At 40.5% G+C, this 19075-nt stretch overlaps 1 long non-coding RNA gene across 1 annotated transcript; it reads right to left on the bottom strand.

Moving 5' to 3' along the window:
- Window positions 1–463: 463 nt before the first annotated feature.
- Window positions 464–7665, bottom strand: LOC121166834. Its single transcript, XR_005885491.1, has 3 exons — window positions 7580–7665; window positions 6508–6600; window positions 464–498 (listed from the first exon to the last, which is right to left on the bottom strand). It is a non-coding gene; the product is annotated as an uncharacterized LOC121166834 (long non-coding RNA).
- Window positions 7666–19075: the final 11410 nt, after the last annotated feature.

Here is a 19075-nt window from a genome sequence, read left to right as displayed (position 1 = left end):
GCAGGTCACACATGGTGGGGCACCCATCTTTGCTTTGAATACGCTGACAGAACTCAGGTATTGCAACCACCTCCAGTCTTCAGTTAATATTTGCATGATGAAGACACAGGAGCTATTTTCAAGTCATGTTTATTCAAAGCATCTACAATTTGTGGGTTATGACTGGATGAAGTTGGATAAGACGGGTTGGTAGAACTACAGACATCATTTTCTTATTTTCCATTAATTATTAAACTTCTCAGCAAAGGGCTATGTAAATGAAAATGTAAGAGATAATAATAATAAAAAAAAAGGCCTTACTTGATCTAGGTGTAAGTTAGGCACCACCACCACAGTGGGGTTCCCTTCTAGACCTGCTTGAATAAAAGCCTTTTTAACGACTTCTCTGAACTCTGAGTACCCAGAGCTGGGAGACTCAGGCACTCGATACAGTTTGTGTTCTGTTAAGTAACAGGCCAAAGTTGTGCAACTGTCTTTTCCACATCCCTCTGTCCCAATCTGTGGAAGAAGAAAAACAACAACACACCCTATGCTTCCGATATATTTTTGGAGAATTCTTTAGGGGATGGTGTTTTTTTTTTATGTTTAGCATGTCAATAATAAAAATATCTAACAATATTTTCATTTATTATTTTTTAGGACATAGGCTTAAATGTTTAAATATTTAATCAAGTTTGTAAGGCATTCATTCACATTCAGTATTTTCACTTGTTCTCTTTATACCCTCTGAAAATTCCAGGAAATGATCTCGTTGGAAAGATAATTGGGAAAAACAGCACATGGAGGCTTATTAATCCCTGCTGTATCACTGTTGATACTGAATTCTTCACTGATAATAAAGCAGATGGTATTTCCCATTCCTGATATATGCTTTCTGGCAAGCACAGCAGGTATTACCTTTTAAAAGCAGCTTCACAAGAGCTTAGTTCACACACTACATCAATGCACAAGTCAAATGTTTTTTAGGAAATTCACATATTTATACACCGTTACCACAATCCAGTTTTAGAATTTCCATTACTTTAAAAAGATCCTTTGAATCCATTCGTGGTCAATTCCCATTCTGAAGACTAAGCTGGAATGGTCACTAAGTTGCTTTGTGTTTGGGGTTTTATGTAAGTGGGATTATGCAACATCAAGCCTAGGCATCTACTTTCTCTCACTTGCCAGAACAGTTGTGAAGTTCTTTGTATCTACAGTTTGCTACTTTTTGTGTTGAACAACATTCTGTTGTATGGACCTACCTACCACAATTAGTCTGTTCACCCCTGAAGGTCATTTGGTTGGTTCCTACTTCTTGGCTATTCTGAATGATGTTGCTAAGGAGATTTGCGTACAAGTCTGTGTGCACATTTGTTTTATTTTCTCTTCTGTAGATATATAGGACTGGAATTTCTCAGCTATCTGATAAATCTACATGACACTCTGGAAGAAATGCACAAACCATTTTTCAAAATAGCTATATTTTACAATACCACTAACAATGCCTGAGAGTTTAGTTTACCTGCTATACTGTCATTATCTTCTTGATTATAGTTTAAGTTCATTGCTTAGTACTCTTGTGGACTTAATTTGTATTTCCATCACTAATGATGCTGGACATGTTTCCATGGGCTTATTAGCCATTTGTATAGCTTTGATAAAACACCTATTCAACTATTTTGTCCATTACGATAAATTTATTTTACAAGAGTATTACATTTCTACAAAAATTGCAGATGGTGCAAAAACTTTCTGCATACCCTACAGTTTTCCACATAATTCCTATCTAACCTTAGTTCAGAGAATTTATTGAAATTAATAAATCAACATTAGTATGTTTTCACCAGTTGAGTCCACACTTGATTCATTCATTTTTACCCAATATCCCTTTTCTGCTATAGGAGCCCTGCAGGATACCCCATTTCACTTACTGTCTCCTTTAGGCTCCATTGGTTGGGACTGAGTCCCAGACTTGTTTCTGAGGATTGTACAGTTTTACTGACTAGGTGTTTTGTGGAATGCCTCCCAGAGGGAACTTTCCTGATGTCTTTTTCTTGTTTATACAGAGGCCACAAAAGGTGACATCAAAAATTTCAGGGAAATAAAAAATATGTTTATTCTGACGGAAAAATTTTAACATCAATGCACAGTTTTTATAATCTAACTACAGTTCATTGGCTTACTGAAAGGCCAACTCAATTGCTTCCAGTACTGGGTGCTCATGACTAAAGTTGTTACACTCGTTTGTGTGCATGTGTATGCTTGGGCATAACTTTTCTTTTTTTAAAAAAAAAAGATTTATTTTATTTTTATTGGAAAGGCATACATTTTCAAGTCAGCTGGGTAAATACGCTCGCTGGCTCATATGGCGGGGCTATGTTTAGCCTTTGAATGAAACTGCCAAACTGTCTTCCAAAGTGACTGTGCCACTTTGCATACCCACCAGCAATGAAGGAAGAGTCTGTCACTCTGTGTCATTACCAGTGGCTGCTTTGATCAATGCTGTGGATGCTGGTTCCTGCACAAGGCTTTCCATGATTTCCTTCTGTTGCTGCCCCATGGGAAAATTGACAGGGAGCATTTTTACACAACCATCTGTGGGGCATTTGCTTACTTTTAATGGGATTTTTAATAACTAGGACAATGCGGAAGGTGAATGAAGACAGGATTATTCCTTTTTTTTTAGTTTGGATGTCCTTTCTCTCCTTACTTTGGCCTAATGGTACTGACCACGACCTCTAGTATTGTGTTACATAGAAATTGGTTTTTTTTTTTAAAGATTTATTTTTTATTTTTATTGGAAAGGCGGGTATATAGAGAGGAGAGACAGAGAGGAAGATCTTCCGTCCGATGATTCGCTCCCCAAGTGAGCGCAACGGCCAATGCTATGCCGGTCCGAAGCCAGGTGCCTCTTCCAGGTCTCCCACGCAGGTGTAGGGTCCCAAAGCTTTGGGCCGTCCTTGACTGCCTTCCCAGGCCACAGGCAGGGAGCTGGATGGGAAGCGGGGCTGCCGGGATTAGAACCAGTGCCCGTATGGGATCCCAGGGCGTGTAAGGCGAGGACCTTAACCACTGTGCCACCACACTGGGTCCATTACATAGAAATTGTGAGGCATAGGGCTGGAGTTAGAGCATAGCAGGCAAAGCTGTACCTGTGACACTGGAATCCCATATGGACACCAGTTCGAATCCTGGCTGTTCCACTTCCAATCCAGCTCCTTGCCAATGGCCCAAGTGCTTGGGTCGCTGCATCCATATGGGAAACCTGGAAGAAGCTCCTGGCTCCTGGTTTCCATCTGGCCCAGCCCTGGCCAGTGTGGCCATTTAGAGAATCAGCAGACAGGAGATTTCTCTGTCTCATCTCATGTCTTTAACTGTGCCTTTCAAACAAATATAAATAAACCTTAGAAAAGAAATTTTGAGGCACATTTTTGTTTTGTTTCCAATCTTAGGGGGAAAATACAGAATCTTTTACCATTAAAACCAATCCTGCCTGCCAGTCTTCCTTCCCCCCTCCCTTTTCCCCTTCTTCCTTCTTTCCTTCTTCTTTCTCTCCCTCCCTCCCTCTCTCCCTCTCTTTCTGAAAGGTTGTCTTTCTTTCTCTCTCTTTTCTTTTCCTTTTTCTTTCCTTTTCTTTCTTGGATAAAGTTGCTGCCTGTAACATTCACATCCTGACTGCCTCACTTCTGATACAGCTTCCTGCTAACTCACCCGGGAAAGCAGAAGACCTTCCAGATGCTTGGGCCCCGCACCCATGTGGGAGACCTGCAAGAAGTTCCTGGCTCCTGGCTTCACAGTCCTCCCTCTTGCAGTCACTTAGGGATTGAACTGAGGATGGACGATTCCTCTCTCCTTTCTCTATAATTCAGCCTTTCAGAAAAACAATTCAATCATATAAACAAAAGTTAAAAAAATCAAAAATAAAATAAGAGAAAAAAGCCACAGTCCATCTTGGAATGCATCCAGGAGAATGGACCTGCTAGTTTCAAGGCAGCCTAGATGGCCAGGGCTCAGACCCTGGCAATGGGCAGTCTTCAATACTGCCTTGAGCCCAGGAGTCAGCAGGTCACAGACCTTGGGCAGCCAGCCCGCTCAGTGCCCTCAAACCTCGGCCACAAGGTCTTGACCTTCTTGGGATCCTGGCCAAAATGTCACTCTTTGTGAAGCCACTTCACAGCTTTTGAGATATCACTGTCATTTCAACATTGTGTATATCTAAGATGTACAACTTGGTGTTTCATTAAATGTATGCACTGAGAAATGTTCATAATAATCAAGCTATTTAGCTTACCCATCCTCTGTGTGTGTGTGTGTGTGTGTGAGAGAGAGAGAGAGAGAGAGAGAGAGAGAGAGAGAGAAGGAGAAACACCCAACCTCTGGACTTATTTCAAGGCAATGCAATTAATTGTTTTTTCCCCCTTATAACAGTTTTGTTTCTTTTAATACAATCTTTATTAAAAGTCTAGTTCTTTTGCATAATATGTTGTAACAACCTTTAAGACCAATGCCTTAAGTATTACTTAAATGTTTTATTTTTCTAATAAAGAATACAATCTAGTGTAGATATGCAATATTTAAAGAACCATGCATGATTTTTTCATTGTATTTCCTTACCTAATTAAACTAACATCATCGGAAATCTCCTACTGAGGTCTTGGTTATTTCATTATTTCTATCTGCTTTAAATGTTACTCATTAAATTATTAAGCTCCCCTCTCAGCTGCTTTTCCCTGCCTAATTCCACATGCTAGAATAGCAGTTAGAGCACCATTTTGCAAAAACGTACCACGTATTTGATCCAGGCCAAAAATGTACCTATGATGCTTTTAGTAATAATAGAATCAGAGGAAGCAGGGACTTGTCGGATATTTTCAATAAGGGATTATGTTTTAATAAGGGTTCTGGGAGGGTAATTAGGTTCATGAGAGACTGGGAAAATGATTAGGTAGGCAAGATTAGTGTGGGGTTTTAAAATTTGCTGAGAAAACATTCTCAGTAATTTTGTCATTGGGAACATGTTGTAAGTGTTCTTGTTGGCATGAAAGGGTTGATTTAACAAAGAAAGAATTTGTAAAAGGCTGTAAAAGAAGTAAACAGAATACCTACCATTTGAGAATAGAAAAGCAACCCATGAAGAGCTGAAGTAAGACACACAAAATCATAGCCTTTACAAAGCTCGTGTTTTAAATGAGGCAGCAGACACCAAGTTAAAAAAAAAATACACACATACATACATATATACACGAGAGAGCAGATATTGCCAAGAACTACCAAGTAAAATAAAGTGGACTGCAGGTACAGAGCGACAGAGCCGAGGGGACGGAGAGTGCCATGCTCTTTTAGATAAGCAGCAGCAAGGTTATCCCACAGATCCACGGGAAGATGATGCTGGCCTAGACAGTGGTGGCTGTGGAGACAAGTGGACAGATCTGGGATACATTCTGCAAGCTGTATTGCGGACTTGCTGGTGGAGAGTCTGCGAAGAATGATGGGGATGGTGGTGACTCGGGTTTCTGCTCAAGGCAGTGGACATATGCTGATGCTTTTTAAGAGATCGGAAAGGTTAGCAAAGGAGTGGTTTTGGTGGTAGAAAATTTGCTTTAGATTTTTTCTCGAGTCAATTTTCCAACTTTCAATTAGTTTTGTTGTGTCTATCTAAATAAATGAGTATCCGGATTGCACCCAAAGGGGGGCATGTGCTCTCATGGCATGTTCAATGCCAGTTTGGATGTCCGTAACACCTACTGGAGTGCCTGAGTTTAAGTCCTGTCTCCACTCCCAACTCCAGCTTCCTGCTACCATGCAGCCGGGGAAGGCAGCGGAGGATGGCTGCACCAGCTCGGTCCCTGCCACTCAGGGCAGTGGCCTCAATTCCGTTTCTAGCTCCCGGTTGCTGTGGGCATTTGGGGATTGAACTGTCTCTTTGTCTAGGCTTCTCAGTTAAACAGGAAAAAGGACCATAACCTTAAAAAAAATGAAGCTTTATCTATTATGGGTGCAAGAAAATTCCTTTCTGGAAAAAAAAAAAGCATGAAACAAATAACTAAAAAGCAGGCAAGCATAATAAGTCATAAAATATGCTTTATGTTACTGGCTAAATACATGAGATTCTATTTAGCTTTCCAGAAATCTTCCCGTATTTTAAGTACTTGGAAATTTTCTAATGAACTCAACTCCTATTTGTTCTCATGAGAAGTGAGATTTTTACTGAACATGTCTGAACTTTTCTGAACCCAAACCTAAGGAAGCGCACTGTGTTTGAAGTCAGGATCCACCTGCAAACTCTGAGGATGCATGGGACATGCTGCCTGGTTGCCACTTTTATTCACATCAAATGCTCCCCAAAACAAACAACACTTTTATGGACAAATTTACAAACACTGTAGTTAGAATAAACACACTGTTCCATGACTCAGTGTTTTTCATAAAGTTGTGAATAAGATATCCATAGACAACTTATATCTTTCTATAGTTCTTAACTGTAATTTGCAAAATTCAAGCCATTTGAAGCGCTGAAGTTCTTACCAGTAACATGTGACCCCCAGGCTGTCGAAGAACCCTTGCCGTTCTTACAATATGCTGGATGGCCTCCTTGAAAAACACCATGGGATAAGAGATCTAGCAGAGGGAATATGACAAGAAAACTGATCACAGGTGTGGAAAAGTCAAGCAAATACGCATTGTCATTTCACACGCAAGGAAATAACACTGATCTTGATTCAGTACTCTGGTTTTTGCTAAGTTTTTGTGATCATCTCTCTGCATATACTCCATAAAGCAATATAAGGAGGGGAGTCCCAGAATTGAGAGAAAGGAAGTTACAAGTAATTATAACATCAATTATTAATTGGAAAGAACAGTAGTACCCAGGCTGCTTTTTCTATCAGTCTCTTTCAGTAGACAGGTCTAACGAAGGGAGGAAGAAAACTGGTTTCTGGCATGCGTGATTTCACATGTGGCTCTGTCCACGCATAGCTATGTGACACTGTGAAGACACAGCTATTCCAGTGTAATGTGTTGCCAGATGTTGCGAACTTCTGTTGCAAACTTTTTAAAGTTTACTAAACTCTATTAACTCAACTCTCCACAGCCTCTAGTGCTAAATAACCTGTTTTTAAAATGATATTCTGTTGAGACAAAGTAAGAGGAAATAATAGAATATGATGTTGTAAAAATGGATTGCTTTGAAATCTTAGGGCATATTTACTTGCCTCTGCTGTTCTCTCTCCCAAAATATCTTAAAAATATTTGAGGTACATGGATATGTGTGTGCGCGTGTATCAATGAACACATGCAGACACAGCACCTGTCAGGTTTATAAAGAGCATAAAATGGGTTCTTCCATATGTCCTTCCCTCTGTGAACTTGGAACCCAACTTCATTTGGAATTCATTAAGTACATTGGCAAGCCTATTACAGTCCCTGGTATGCTGATAGATCTTTTTTCTATGAATCTTGTTGACATCTAAGAAGTCCACAAATACAGTTGGATCATTCATCAGGTTTTCTGGAGTCCACGAAATCTATAGTAAGATAAGGATTTAACACTACAGTTAACAGCACAATCTCCCTTGTTCTTGAGACTAACATAACATACCTCAGTCACTGAAGCTCCTGGTGCGCTGGCCTCACAACTCCAGTTCTCAATCCTTTTTGTGCCTTGTAGCCCTTTTAGCAGCAAAGCCAGGGACTCTCCTTCAAGAATATTATTTTTAAATCCCTCCAGTAAAATACAAGGATTACAAAGGAAATATGACACACAGAAATCATAATTCTAAGAATGCGGGGTGTCTGTGGACCCCAGGTTAAGAACCCCTGTAGTTGGAAGTATCTTGTAGTTCTACCGACAATCTTGGAAAAGGAAGTGACAGTTGAATGTTTTTCCCACTGTCTGCTTAAACTCTTGGCTATCTTTCACGCTAAGGCTTTGGACAACTTTCTCTTTGAAGTCTGACCACTTTTTCTCTGCTTTAAAATCAGGTAAGGTACTTTACTCTCTGCTTCTCTGCTCCCCAAAGTGGTGTGTACACAGGTCTACAGCAGCATTTGCAGAAAGGGCTTGCACCTGTTAGCTGTGAGGTGCCCAGAGGCAGGATCCTCACTGGTTTCAAGTAGCCCTCCTCACTGACTTCACTTGGTATTGGCACTGGAAATTCCTGATAGGTGTGAGGAAGGCATTTCCTCAGCAAATGGCTAGATGAGGGTTGAATGAAGGTACAGCATGCTGGCTAAGACAACACCAGGTGTCAGACAGTTGCTGGACGCAAAGGGGAACAGCCAGGACTTGAACTGGTGCCCTTGAAGGATGCCAGCTATAATCTGCTATTTAATCCTCTGCATGCCAGTGCCAGGCTCCAGAAAGAATTCTTAAAAGAAGCCTCCTGAATTTGTGACTTATGTCAAAAACATGTATGTATTCATATACACAGAGGAATAGGCCTACATATTTGTAAACATGCTATTATCTAAGTTTTGTTTGTTTTATACTCTGGGTCTGTGTGCAGAACTATCTTCATCTCCACATAACAAGCTTTTTTAATCAAAAATTACCTTTTACCATCACAAGACATGCCTGTACTTTTGAATGTATGGCATTTCTCGGGTGAGAGAAAGCAGCAGTGCACAAGAACAGAGACAAAAAGCAGAGGCACCTTGGGGGAGGAAGTGTTTGCCTTGCTTTGTGCAGAGGTAGTCCAGACAGACAGGGGGCACCTTCCTGCTCACCCCCTTTATGGGGGAAAGTGCTATGGAAATACTTTCCCCTGGGACTTGGGCTGACAGGCAGCTGGAAACCCAAGTGCTTAGGAATGGGAGATGGGAGGGGAGTCTTTTGGGGGCAACAGATACTGTGAGGCTTGGAGAAACCTGAAAATTACAGCTGCGCAGAGGCCACAAGCGCAAGTGAAGGTCTCACCACCTGATCCTTGCCATCGTCTCTTGAGCTGTGCTTCCAGAAACTTCCAGGGGAAAAAGAAATTACCCAGGAAGTCTCTCTTGGGGACAACAGAGCATTGTTTGCAGACTTTGTACTAAAGCAGCATTTTGGATGAGCACCTCATTTAAAACGGCCTTTTTCATTTCATTTTATTTCATTTTATTTATTTCTTTTATTCTATTTTCTTCTATTCTATTCTGTTCTGTTTTATTTTATTTTATTTTATTGTAAGCTTACCTGAAAATAGCTTTCTATGTCCTTGGCCAGCAGCTGATGGAAAAGGCATCTTTCCGTGGGCTCTGTGAGGCGGTCGTGGAACACGCGGGTCGCTTCCTGAGCCAAGAGCAGGGCAGCCCTCTCTACGGAGGTGATGACGTTTTGCCCACTTGCAGCAGTCCTCGCAGGAGCTGGTGGGGTTCAAAGGACACATTACAGGGCTACTGGGCATCAGCAGGGCAGCGCGCCATGCCAGGGCCCCTTCATGGCGGCTTTCCTTTCCTTAAAAAATAGAAGCAATTATTCAGGCTGACAGTGAACGACTTCTACAAGGGAAGACCGGAACTGTGGATGAGATGGCAAGGTTATAATGAGCATGGAATCACTCTTAGGGTGGTGGGGTACTTTAGAAGCGACTCCACTGGGTCTTGTGGGGGCCTTGATAGGATGGGAAACCACAGGCCTTCGGAGGTAGGTGCTGCAGTGACAGACACATCCCAAGGCTGACCTACTGTGGCATCCTCAACTTGGGTTTGAGTAAAAGGCCTGATAGCCCATTTCAAAGATTCCATGAGCCGATAAGGCAAAGGTCCCACATGGAAGCTACAAAGCTTAAGCATCACTTCCCCAGGCAGGTGTTTGTTTTTGATATTAAGATGCTCACATCCTGTACTGCAGTACCAGGGTCTGATCCCTGGCTCCGATCCCAGTTTTTACTTCTTGTTAATGCAGACCATGGAAGCAGCAGGCAACAGCTTGTGTTGGGGTTCCTGCTCCTCCAGAAAACCCAGATTTGAATTCCCAGCTCCTGGTTTCACCCTCCTGGCCACTGTGGGCATTTTGAGAGTGATCCAGTGGATACCATCCCGGCCTGTCCATCTCTCTTCATAACTGTCTGTCTGTCTGTCTCCCTCTCTCTCTCTGCCTGCTTTTCAAATAAATGTAAAAAAAAGATTTACTTTTCTTAACACTTTCAGTTTGAACCCCATTTGTCTATAACAGATCTCCAATTCTTTTATGCTAACTAATGGGAGCAGCTGCTAACAGCACAACTAACATGAGTTTTACCTCTTTTTCCTTTGTGACAATTTCATGCTGACAGTATCATGAGTTCAGAAATGGGGTGGGGGCTAGAAAGCAGAGAAGGAAGAGTAAGAAAGAAGGAAGGAAAGTTAATTTAAAAGTGCATTTCAGCTTAAAATTTTAAGTTACAGAACAAATTTTAAGACAAACCTTAAACACATCTCGCAGATTAAACATGTAGTGACATTTTGCTGGAGTTGGTAACATGTTCTGAGACACATGCTGGTATATATCCACAGAACAACATGTTATCATATCTTTGCTTTTCTGAACATCAGACGTGAAGTTATTGAGTGCGAAATAGATTCCCAAATGCTCCTTTAAAAAGAAATACTACCATTGAGTTTGCCAAAGCTTTTATGTTGGTGACAGCTGTTCTCTATTAGAAAGCAGACCAGTTTACTGTCAGAGGACTAATTTTGACAAATGCTAATAATTAAAACATATTTATGATATGATGGTGGAATAGGAGCAAGACATTCTGGGTGATGTAAACTGGGGACAAAGCGGATGGGAGACAGGAGCACCTGTGTGTTCTGTGGAGACGATTCATGCCTCCCCTCTGATCCCACCAGGTGGTCAAAGGATTTCTGCTACCTTCGTTCCCCAGTGGGAACTAGTAGGAGAAGAATAAAAGGTAAATTATTACCACAGTCTGGAATGGTGCACATTTAAAAATGGTTCAATTTCATTTCTTATGTGATCAGAAACACAGATTTTATACAAGATGACTAAATTCTTCAAAACTAGCTGCATGTCTTTTCTTTATAATATTCAAAGGTAAAATTGTAAATCCATTTTTTCACAAGCACATGGTAAGTGTGACGCAGGTGACCAATCACTCACGCCTGGAAAAAGTGGCCGTATTTTAAGACCGCATTCATGTATTCCAATCCAGACAGAGGGAGATGTTTGCTCAGTGTTTTTTCTTCTACAAGAAAGTGAAAAGAACAGATCAATGCTGCTAAGTTAGGATGTGCCTGCGATTCCAAAGACCCATCCAAGGTCTAATAGATCAGAATCTCAGGGGAATAAAATCCTGGGATTTGCATATTGAACATGCACGACAATAGGGCACAAAATAGAGGGGAAAATAAAATGTATCTCCTTAAGAGGACGATGTTCCCATGTTAGTGGCATTGATTCCATACATTTTTTTTTCTTATACTTTGGAATTTTTTTCCCCCAGAAGATTAACTGGATATATTACCTGAAAAATACTGCACAGGGCACTTTGTGGAGGATGAGGCATTACCAATATGGAAAAATGCATAAGGAGACGCGGGCTAATGTCGCTCCCACCAATCAGAGGAACTCAACACGTGACAATGGAGAGATCTTGGATGTTCTGTGGGAAGAGCAAAAAGGAAGCATAGATAAATGCATCTACAGAAAATGAAATACTCACCCAACCCCCGCCATAAACAGACACAAGACTTAAAACACAGCGAAAGCAAACTGATGGCAATGACAGTTTGCTGCAAGACAAAAATTTAGATGGCAACACAAATCTATCTGAAGTAACTACCTAAAACAAAATGTTGAGGCATTATTTCTTGAAATTTTTCTAAAAGTCATTAAGCTACAGGCCTTAAAAAAAATACAAAAAGTCACCTGAAACTCTTGGGGTGTTCAGAGTGAAACACAGCTAACGCTTCATGACAGTGGTCTGAGCCAAGACTTTTTTGTGGATTACAACTCCAAATCAGGCAACAGGAGCTCAGACAACCAGAATTAGGTCAGAAAGTTTCTGAATAGCCAAGCAAGCAGTTAACAGAGTAAAGAGACAAGAGAGAATTTTTGCAAACAATGCATCTGACAAGGGTTACTCCCAGGATATTTTAAGAGCTGAACATGGCCATAGCAAAAACCAAATAATCCAAGTTCTGGAATCAACATAATGAACAAATGAATGTATAAAGAACGTGTGTGTGTGTGTGTGTGTGTGTGTGCATGTGTGTGTGAGAGAGAGAAAGAGAGAAAGAGAGAGAGAGAGAGAAGAGAGAGAGAGAGAGAGAGAGAGAGAATTTCCTTCCTTCGAAAGACTGAGAAGTTTTATCTACCAGTGACTGCGTGGATGGGCCCGGAGGACACTATGTCAAGTGGAATGAACCAGGCACAGCAAGAAAGACACCGCGTAATCTCATTGATTTGTGGACTCTGCAAAAGTTGATCTTACAGAAGGCTGGAAAAGTTGAGCAGGAGAGGTTGGAAAATGGGTGCAAAGGAACAGCAACAAATTCTAGTTATGGGGAATGAATTCTAGTCACCTATTTCATAGTAGGTTAACTATAATTAACAAGAATACAGTTACATGCTTAAAAAAAGAAGATTTTGAATATTCTCACCACAATGAAATGATAAATGTTTAAGAAGGTGATGGATATGTTAATTGCTCTAATTTTGTTAACATGTTGAACATCTATATTGAAATATACTATAAGCTATAAACAGGTACAGTTAATGCATGTCAACTAAAAATTGCAAAAGCGATGATCAGAAAATAAGCAATGTGTCATTAAGGTTCTTAAAGATGACTCCAGTGGTGAGTGAAAAACCAGAAGTGTGCATTGAGTGTGTTTTCAGAGTGGCCAGGATTGGCTGGCATGGGAATGTATGATGCTAACACACAAATGCCATTTGCAATATTACATCATAGCACAGTACTGCTGCAGGAAGCATACAGATAAACCAGTCAGCCGACAATGGCTTCTTTTTATCAGCTTTGTCCCCATTTCACGCCCAAGGCCACAGAAACTCCACAAAAGGCCTGCTGTGATTATGTTCTTTGGTCAGTTTAGGACTTTGGTCAGTTAGTTCTTTGGTCTGTAACTATGGATTCTGGAACCTCCTCCCCGTGTTCTGGCTTTTCTACTCTCCGGGATTCTTTCTCCCTGTACTGGGTTGATAATTAGTTCACAGGGATTGATTGGCATCTGAGCCAACTTGTAAGTCAGTGTGTCTTGTTCAGGATCTGGGACCCAGGTTGGTCCGAGACATGTAATTGTAATGCAACCACCTTGTTTAATGGAGGAGGGACTGCGGGTCCAGAAAGGTTACGTGGTGAAATAAGCTTTAGAACACAAGACTGTCCTCTCTAGAGAAGGAACCAAGCAGGGAGAAGGGTGTATCTGAATACTCAAAAGAAAATGAAATCATTGCTGCATTTGGTTCAATGGAACAAAAGTAGTGGCTGTGGAATATCTCTTGGGGAACTGTTTTTTTCAACTTCACAATACTGAGACTTCTTGATTCCTGGAAATCAATTTTAGGCTAGGCTTACATGGTGATTAACAATGTTTTGTTTGAACTTACTTACTTCACAGCCAAGGGCTTATCTTCAGGACACTGAGTTAAACAGATTAGAGCAAAGACTACACAGGTCAGCAGGGGAAGAGGCAAGGGCTTCGACCAGGAAGCGGAGGACAAGTTCAGCTCCAGTCACTTCAATTTTAAGAAACTCACAAAATCATTAAAGCTACAGTAATACGTGATTCCCGTCAATTTTAATGATGTATTCGGTAAGCTGCAATTTCTCAGCTTTTCCTAGTATGAAGTAATTGCTAATGCATTGACAAATTTGGTCACTGATGCAATTAGCAGTAGTAAGCACTGTTTGACTCAAACTAAAGCTTCAGGACACACCCGCAGTTTTTAGGAAGACTCAAAGTTACCGGAAGTAGAATTTTTGTAAATCCTTGAATTTTCTATATATCAGGTACAGATGCAACTAGCACATGCAGCATAGCGAATTGAGGGTCTCTGTGTAGCTTAACTTGTCCCTGAAGTTCAGACTGTCTGAATTTCTCATTTAATCAACACTGTTACAACGTATTGCTACAATTTTCAACATAAACAAAACCTTACCAAATACAGTACTGTCCACATATTTTTTTTTTCCGTATCATAAATTCCTCCCAAATCTAGTAATTGTCTGATCAACTCCAGGGCTGGATGAGTTCCATATGTATCTGGTACTGGCGTATTCAGGTCATCTATAAATATTATAAGCTTAAGGAAGACAAGCACTTTGAAAATATGTTAATAAGTACTTCCTCCATTTAAATCACAAATTTGGAGTATCAATTATGTTATGGCCTCAAAACAAAATTACATGTCATAGCAGATATGGGCACTAGCTCCTGGCTGGGCTCTTCCACTTCCCATCAAGCTCCCTGTTGGTGGCCGGGATGGCCCAAAGCTTTGGGACCCTACCTTTGTGTGTGAGACCTGGAAGAATCCCCTGGCTCCTGGCTTTGGATCAGCTCTGCTCTGGCCATTGTGGGCATTTGGGTAGTGAACCAGTAGATGGAAGATTTTTCCTCTCTGTAAAGCTGCCTTTCCAATAAAAAGAAATAAATCTTAAAAAACAAAAACAAAAACTATCTAGAGTTTATCCTGGAAGACAAAGATGCACCACATTTATCCAGATCTGCAGTTCAAATCAGGGGAATCTGAAGCAAACCCTTAAAAGCTCTTGAAATTGACAGTCACAGGGGTTAAACTCAGGAGCTCAGGACCCCAGGAGATGATCTGATTGGTGAGTTTGGACTCTGAACTTCTGTTCTCAGACTGGATTAGTGTCAGTGAGCATAAATTTCGGTTGTGACAGAAAGTGTGTCAGGCAGATGAAAGCTAGAGCCAGGAACACTCAATGCCATCTGAAGAAAGCAGGTGTCTCAAGGCTCTGCCCTTCACACCTTCACGGAGGTTGTGGGTACCTTAACATTCACTCTTAGGATTCCAGGCCAAGGTCACAGGAAGATAATGAGTGCTTTTAAAATGTCATAGAAAAATAGGCTAAAAAAAAGTTTACTTGGGTGCAAGACATTTTTTGAAGTCCATGCACAGTTTTATCTTATGCATTTTCTGTGTAATTTCTGATTATTCCCCAATGTATACAATTTCAGCATTTTTTTTTGTGGCAAAATAAACTTCCCTCTTGATACCATTTTACTATGAGTTTTTTGAAGTGCCCTTGCATAACAACAAGGCAATAGGCACCTAACTCATCTTCTAGTCTTCACTCCAGTTTCAAGCTTCTTTGGCCTTTAGTAATTTTTGATTGTGTTAGAAATCACATTATGTTGATTTGAAAACCATCTTTGGATTAGTAAGTAAATATTCTAGAAATATTCAGGAATGTATTTTACATGCACTTTTTCCTTTTTGTTAGTGTTAATTAGAAACAAGCCAATGTATCACTTGAATAGCACAAGCAGATTACTCAACATGGATGGGAACTTTTACCCTGTTGTTCTTTGGTGCTCCCAGAGTTTCTGTAGTTCTCAGTATTAGGTTCTTGAGAATCATCTCCTTGGTTTTGGCAGCTGTCATATTGATGTTAAAATTTATTGTAGAGAGTATAATTCCTTTATTAAAATTTTTCAATGAATTTTCATCACTTGTGGTTTGCTTCGTTTTGGTAGTAACATCTATGATGTCAAAAATGGAAGGAAAAACAAACCTAGAACACTTTCATAATGTTTCTTCTCTAAAGTGTCAAGAAATCAAGATTGTTTTTGTCATTTTGGAGACATTTTTGGAAGAGAAATCTCAAACTCTGAAATATTTTCTTAGTTATTTCTGGTAAACAGTATCTCTTGGCAACCCTAACCAGATATAACAATGTAAAATCTCAGCAAATCATCTATTCATTTATGCACTTTAAAGCACAAACAACTTTTTAAAATCTAAAAGCAGCATGCCGTTAGGTGTTCCAGGAGAAGCAAAATTAGGGCACATTGGTTGAGGGAGGGTGGTATAGGGATGGGATTATAGCAACAGAGTAACAACAAAACAGAAACCTCTTCTCACAGGGATCCTGTGGTCTCCCTTGCCCTTTCCACAGCCATCTGCAGGCTGTTTTCTTGGGAAGCCGAGCAGCTGCCGCTCACAGACCAAGTTAGGACCTTCAGCAATGATGTTCCTGAAACTTCCAGTTTCAACTGAATGGGTTGGTCTCTGAACCACAGCATCCCAAGTGTTCTATTTCACAAGGTCTACATCAGGTTTTGGGTGAGCAGACACAGTGGTCCTCAACCACACTGTTCCACCTGTTGAATGTTTTAAAGAGCTCAAGAGTCTAATGAACATTTTTTCAAGACTTGCAATGTAAATTGATGGTCACTTACGTTTTCATTCTGAGATTTCTGAAAGTGAGAAATGACATGCAAGAGTGCGAGATAGCAAAGTTTTGGAACTGTGCTACAATACATACCTGAACTTTCAGGTGCCGTCTTTTGTGATCCAGAAATGAAGAGGCTGATATTTTGTTGTAGGCTATTGGAATACAGTATGTTAAGGATGTCAAGTTAGCTTATTGACCGTCATGGTGATGTTGACAGAAACACAATAGCAGTAACAGCATATGGTTGACTTTATGTCTCTATCACTTAGAAGACAACTTTCCCCTCATCACTGCTCATACTTCCACCTACAAAATTGGTGTCACCTTTAGACTGATAAGCAAACTTAATAAAAAACAGTTTACTTTAAAGACAAGCCTGGCAAATCCTAGAATGCCAGGCTACTGGATGTTTCCTTAAGAAAGCAAACCATGGCCTTCTTTGTCCTTTTGTAAACTGCACTGCACTTACGTGTCACTCTGTGAAAGACACATTCACTGCTATCTTGGGCTGGATTTTAGGTGTTTTTATACTGAGCTGAAAATAGTTGACTCTCTCTATTGCTAAACTTCAGTTCAAATATCATACATACAGTAAAGCTTAGCTTTTAGATTCCATTATTTGTGATATTTACATAGGGAATGCTTCCTATTGTATGAACTGCTTCAAAAATCCTAGGATTTAAAAAAAAATATTTACTTTATTGGAAATGCAGATCAGATTTATGGAGAGAAGGAGAGACAAAGATATAACTGCTGGTTCACTACCCAAATGGCCACAACAGTAGAGCCAAGTCGATTTGAAGCCAGGAGCCAGGAGCTTTTCCTTGGTTTACCCTGCTGGTACAGGGGTCCCAAGGCTTTGGACCGTCCTCGACTGTTTTCCCAGGCCACGGGCAGGGAGCTAGATGGGAAGCAGAACAGCTGGGACATGAATTGGCGCATAAATGGGATCCCAGTGCTTGTATGGTGAGGATTTAGCCATGAGCCATTGCCCTGTTTCCAAATTATATGCTTTTTAAAGGATTGTTAAATTGTATTTGGATTTTGCTCCAAAATTATTAGTTTAAGAACTAATGATAGGGGATGGGAAGGACTACAACTGCACAAATAGAAGTGGTGAAATTTGGTCTGTAGTTTCACTGTGAGAAGATTATATGTAGGGCAGAGGCAAACGGAGTTGCAGGGACCCAGAGGAATCAGATGGGCCATTGCAGATGAACTGATTAGAGAATTCAAGTCTAATTTCTAGGTCTCAGGCTTGAATAGTTAGATCTGATTTCCCAAGATCAGAAATACTGGAGGAAAAACAAGTTTTGAAGGAAATTTATGAGTTTTTTTGGGTAGGTGATTGGTACAGAAGATGCCACTAAGTTACCTGCATCTCATATTGTCTTCCCTCACTTTTGGGAAAAAAAATCAGATAGAATGACAGAGGCAAAGTTCTTTGTTTCTTAAATAAATACCGGATATTCCTATGTAGAAAAATAAAATTAAATTCTTCTCACCTTATTCAAAAAATCAACTCAAGATGGAGCTAAAACCTAAAATATAAAATCTGAAAGTATGAAGCTACTAGAAGAAAACATAGGGAAAACAATTCAAGACATTAGTATAGACAATACATTTTTGAATGAGACCCTAAAAGTGCAGGTACTACAAGCAAAAGTAGACAAATGTGACTGATATCAAAGAAGTTTCTGTCCAGCAAATTAAATAATCCACAGAATGTATAGAAGGGAAAAAATATTTGTTAAAGTTCTTAGCAAATAAAGAATTAATATCCAGAATATATAAGGAACTAAAGAACCTTCAACACCACCACCAGGAACTCATCTAGTTAAAAAGGGGACAAAGGTCTGAAGAGAAATTTCTCAAAAGAAGAAATACAATCCACCAGCAGCTACATGAACAAATGGTCAGCGTGTGTAGGCATCAGAGAAGTGCAAATCAAAATTACAATGAGGTATCACCTTATGGCAGTTAGAATGGCTGCTGTGAAAAAGTAAGTACTGGGGCCCGGCGCGGTGGTGCAAGAGGTTAAGGTCCTCGCCTAGCACGCCTGGGATCCCATATGGGCGCCGGTTGTAATCCCGGCAGCCCCGCTTCCCTTCCAGTTCCCTGCCTGTGGCCTGGGAAAGCAGTCGAGGACGGCCCAAATCTTTGGGACCCTGCACCTGCGTGGGAGACCCGGGGGAGGCTCCTGGCTTTGGATCGGCATGGTATCGGCCCGTTGCGCTCACTTGAGGAGTGAATCATCGGACGGAAGATCTTCCTCTCTGTCTCTCTGTCTCTCTGTCTCTCTGTCTCTGCTCTCTTTCCAATAAAAAAAAATAATAAAAAAATAAATAAATCTTAAAAAAAAAAGAAAAAGTAAGTACTGGGGAGGATGTGGAGAAAGGGGAACTCATATGCTGTTTCTGGGAATGTAAATTAGTACAGTAGAAATCATTATTAGTAGAAAACAGAACGGAGATTTGTTAGAAACTACAAACAATGAGATTCCACCTCAACCCAGTTGGGACAGTTCTGCACAGTAAATGCTGGTGAGGACGCAGGGAAAAGGTGCTCTAGCCCACTGTTCCTGCGACTGTAAACTTGTACAACCTTTATGGAGCACAGTTTAGAGCTTCTTCAAAGACTGGAAAATTGGATTTAGCATATGACCCAGCCATCCTAGTCATGAAAGTTTACTCAAATGAAACCAGCATAGGAGATAGATATTTTCATAC

Source organism: Ochotona curzoniae, unplaced genomic scaffold (assembly GCF_017591425.1).
Source record: "Ochotona curzoniae isolate NIBS_2020 unplaced genomic scaffold, NIBS_Ocur_1.0 patch245, whole genome shotgun sequence".
NCBI lineage: Eukaryota > Metazoa > Chordata > Mammalia > Lagomorpha > Ochotonidae > Ochotona > Ochotona curzoniae.
Note: the sequence above shows the minus strand (reverse complement) of the source record. Positions and strands in the feature narration are given on the sequence as shown.